Raw genomic sequence first — 5,098 nt, 5'->3', positions numbered from 1 at the left:
ATACTACCTGGGATCTACTGTCTTTGTCTGTCTCCTTCAGTTGTTGATCTATTCTATCTGTGATCAATTCTCAGGCTTAAGCACCACCAGCTGGAGCAGATTAAATCCCGTGGGCAGGGCTATTGCTTCCCCTCAGGCTGACACCACTTGGAGTTATCTGGTCTGCCTGCAGTCTGGGGGATGAGGCAGTACTGTGACCATGTCGGTTGCTCCCTTAGTTCTCAAAGCCACTGCCTGAACCTCTCCTTAAGCATTTCTAGTCCACTCTGCCCTCCCTCTGCTGGAGCCCAAGGTAAGTGGATGCCAATGTATTTTTGTGTTTGGTCCCTTTAAGAATCTCTCTGTGTCTCCAACCATGTCAGGACCAGTAAAAAAACCCACAGCTTTTTGCTTTTCACATCTGGATGCTGTTTTACTTTAGGTTTTGTTGCTGTAGGCTGGGAAGCCAAGCTTGGGCTTTAGACACCACCATTCTCAGGGGGCACCACCGGCTGCTGAGCTGTTTCTCTGTCCCTTCAGCTGTCACCTATGAGAGTCCACCCAGTCCTCTCATGTCTCTGCACTTCCTACCAGTCATACTGTGATGAAGCAGCCTCTTCTGTTTGTCTGTGGTTATAAGGCGTTTCTCCAGCTAGTGTTCAGTTGGTTATTCCAGATGATTTCTCCACAATTACGTTGTAATTCCAGATCGGTCTTGGGAGGAGGTTAGTGTAGCTTCCACTTACTCCTCTGCCATCTTGGATCCTCAGAATGATTATTTTCAATGCTATTTTTTATACTCATTTTTTATCACATCCCATGCTGAAGGTTTCCTCTGATTTCTCTGTTTAAACTGTGTTTCTGCCTTGTCTTTACACCAGAACTAGCTTGCTACTGTCCAGGGATGCAGAACTAGGATATTGGTCCCTGGTTTGCCCTTCCCTGAGAATGTGGTATTAAGCAGAATAATGAATATTTACTTTGAGTGATATACCTCCACAATTGACCCTCTCCATTGGCTTGTGTTAGGGCTGGGAAATGTGTTTGGGTATAGGGATCAGGGAAGGGAAAAGGAATGGGTGGACTAGAAACTTTATTAGAAGGGTAACTATACTGATAGGTTCAGGCACTTATAATTCAATCCACCATTGATAGTGGGCTAAGTGTAACTCTCTGGCCATGTTGACCATTTACATTTTTAAAAATGAAAGTGTAGGTGTAATAAAAGCATCTGTGTTTGGGTATAGAGCCCTCTTTGTATTGAGCATTTCTAAGTTCACAGAAGATATAACATACTATCATATGGGGTGGAGTTCATTTTTGAACATAAAAAACAGAATGATAATTTGTTATTATAGGAAACATAATTACCATGTAGACCAGAGTGTTAGTATTGGCTGCTCAGAACATTCTCAAGATCAGTCTACATCAGAAATAAAATTATCATCAGAAGTTTGTTTATTTAGTGCTTGGGAAATCAGGGTAAGCTGACTTAGCTAGTTGTTAGTGCCATCAAAGTAAGAGAGCCTAGAGTGTCCATGTGCTTGAGCACATTTCTCTCTGGACACAATGATGCCTTTGTCTGCCTAGATGCCCCTTTCCCAAAGGCAGAGCATCAGTGGATGGTCATTTTGTGACTATTAAGATGTATTACCAATTAGCTTTCATACAGAGTTTGAGAGATGTATTCTTTTATAGCAGCAGAAATCTCTAGTATTTGCACTGCATTCTCTTCTCCCTGTTGATGAGTCTTTTTCTGGGTATTTTTTTGATTGGATGAGTAGTGATAACTTGTTACAAAGATTTTTAAAACCTCAGCAAAATGAATTGTCACCTCTATTTATCCATTTTTATTCAGTCTTCTGTTGGCTAAAATGTGATTCAGCTATGCTCATGCTAATTTTTGACTTTCAGTAAGCTGTAATGAAAATCTAGACATAATGAAATGGATCCATAAGACAAAACTTTTAATTTTTACTTTCTTCCATCATTTAAAATGAGAAACAGTTTCTCTTTTGATATTAGAAAAGATGGAATCTAAGCAAGACAAATAAAACAAACAATATTTAAAGTATTTTATAAATCTTAAATCCATTTAAATGGACTTGAAGAATGATCCTTTATAATCAGTTATTATATAATCTGATCAATTGTCACCTCTTGTTAAGCTGGTCCATGTAATCTGTAGCCAAAATTGGAAATATTAAAATTATAACATGTCACTTGTGGAAGTTCAATAAATTATGATTGATTTTCTTTTTGTATACAGGTTAAAACATTTGTTATAAATGTCATATCTTGTGGAAGTCTATAAATATGTCACACATATATAGTCACACTTGTTTAGGTGGATGTGGTTATATTTGGGGGAGTATTAAGATATTAGTAACACCCTGGAATTGCTTTTCACCTATTTTTAAAGTATTGATAGAAGACCCAGATATATTTGTTTCACTTTAGAAGGGGGAAAAATTGCTGTCGAAGGAAGAAGACTATATTTTAGCTTGTGCGTTGCTGGACAAGATTATGCATACAACTGAACATAAGACTATCAATCTGAGATGGGTTTGGGAGTTACCAGTGCTCTGTGAGGTTATTTTTCACAATGAACTCTATTTTATTTTAATCTTGTTTATTGTATTTCCTTAAACCATAAAAGTAAATCATGCCTATTAAAAATTAAAACAAATAAACATTTAAATTAAAAAATAAAACTGCCCTCTTCTCACTCATCTTTACATTTATTTACTGTTGCCAGTGTAATGTGTTCTGTGCATATACAAACATAAATAATATACATATTCACATTTTTATCAGAAAATAAACTCACAGTCCATGTATGAATATGGTTCTATTTTACAATTTTATTTCACTTAAAAATATCATGTGTACCTTTCCATGCACATCTTACCTCATTTAACTTTGTGCACTGTGTTTTTCCTTGTAGAGGATCTATATTTTTAGATAGTCACATCTCTCACCCTTTCTCTTTAAGTTTTCTAGGTTTTGGGTCATGCTCAGTCAGTCTTTTCCTACCCCAGGGTTTTAAGATAATTTTCTTCAAGCTTCCAAATCTCTCTCTAATCCTTCTGGTATATATTTTTATGTGCATCATGAGTAGAGATGTAATTTTAACTTCTTTTACCTAGAAATAGAAGAAGTCATCTTTTCTTCCACTTTTGCCAGAACTTTTCATACATTATTAGTCATAGGCTATTTACAAAATGTTATTCTTCTCTATAGATGGAAATATTTCTCTTTTTTGCTATCTTTGAGGTACGATGCACTGAACATTGTTGGTGAAGTTCTATATCACAGAACCAGTTTTATTTAAGGTGGAATTAACAGCATTGAGTTGTGATACCAGTAATTCATTGTACTATATGTCTATTATGAAGACATTTAAAACACCAAAGGATAACCCTGACCAGTGTGGCTCAGTAGGTTGGGCATCGTCCCACAAACTGAAATATCACTGGTTTGATTCCTGGTCAGAGCACATGCCTGGGTTGTAGACCAGGTCCCTCCCGTGTTGGGGCCATGTGACAGGCAACCGATTGATTTCTCTTGCCCAGCACATCTCTCTTTCTTCCTTCCTCTCTTCTAAGAATAAATTTAAAAAATATTCTTAAAACACCAAGAGGATAAATATAATGCACTTTGGGCTATAAAAATGTCACAATTTGTGCTCAAACCAATCTAATGTTGTTCTGGGATATATGACAATGAGTGAACTAATCAGTGTATTAGAGAGTTTGAAAGTCTACTAGCTAATTCAATCTTCCAAGCAGAAGAGCTAGTATATATTGTATGTGTGCCTAGGAACCAAAGTTAAGAAACTGATCTTTTTGACACATGGAATGAGCTGTCAGTTCTAGAAGGCTTGAGCACTATAAATTAAGACATTTTGGTGGACAGTTATAAGATAAAGTAATATTATCAAAAAACTGGAAGAGATACAGGTTTAATTTTTTAAATAATTTATTTATTCTTTTTTTTTATTACAGTTGTCCAACTTTTCCCCCCATTGCTGCCCCCCACCCAGCCCACCCCTTCTCCCACAGTCAATCCCCGCCCCGTTATCCCGTTGTTCATGTCTGTGGGTTATTTATACTAGTTCCTTGACTAAACCCTTTCCCTTCTTTCTCCCCTTTACCCCTACCCCTACCCCCTGGTCTGCTCCTTGTTTACTTGCCTCTGGTTCTATTTTGCTCATTTAGTTGTGTTGTTCACTAGTTTCCTGTATTAGATGGTATCACATGGTATTTGTCGTTTGCTGCCTGGTTATTTCACTAAGCATAATACTCTCCAGTCTCATCCATGTTGTCACAAATGGTAGGAGTTCCTTCTTTCTTTCTGCTACATAGTATTCCATTATGTAAATGTACCACAATTTTTTAATCCACTCATCTACAGATGGGCACTTGGCTGTTTCCAGCACTTGGCTATTGTGAATAGTGCTGCTATGAACATAGGGGTGCATAGGTTCTTTTGAATTGGTGTTTCGGGATTCTTAAGATATAATCTTAGCAATGGAACTGCTGGATCAAAAGTTCCATTTTTAGTTTTTTGAAGAAATTCCATACTGTTTTCTATAGTGGCTGCACCAGTCTGCATTCCCACCAACAGTGCATTAAAATTCCCTTTTCTCCACATCCTTTCCAGACTTAAATTTTTAAAACACACTTAGGTACAAATAGAGAAAATAATATAATGGAAAAAATGAAATAAATATCAGCAAAATATTGAGACTGAGACAATTGTTTGAGGTAGCAATTGATAAAAAACATTCCATAGATGAGTATGATAGATGATACTCCTTTCACAAGTAATATATGTCCTTCTAAGCAAAATAACAACAACAACAGTAATAATAATAACAGTGTTAGTACATACGCTCTACAATGCAATGCTCCTTAACACTCTTTGGAATAGAGGAAAGCTATTACTGTTTTTTCTGTGTATTTGTCTTATGTCTCACCACCTCTTCTAATTTGCTTATTGCACTTGATCTTAGCCAAAAGGCCGAGAAGCGATTCTAATTTGCTTATTGATTTTGTGATTTTAAACAGTCCTTTCTGTTTTAGACAAATAAAATAATATCAATTGTAAAAAGAAA

This window comes from Furipterus horrens, unplaced genomic scaffold (genome assembly GCF_987537825.1).
Source record: "Furipterus horrens unplaced genomic scaffold, mFurHor1.1.pri manual_scaffold_17, whole genome shotgun sequence".
Lineage (NCBI taxonomy): Eukaryota > Metazoa > Chordata > Mammalia > Chiroptera > Furipteridae > Furipterus > Furipterus horrens.
Note: the sequence above shows the minus strand (reverse complement) of the source record.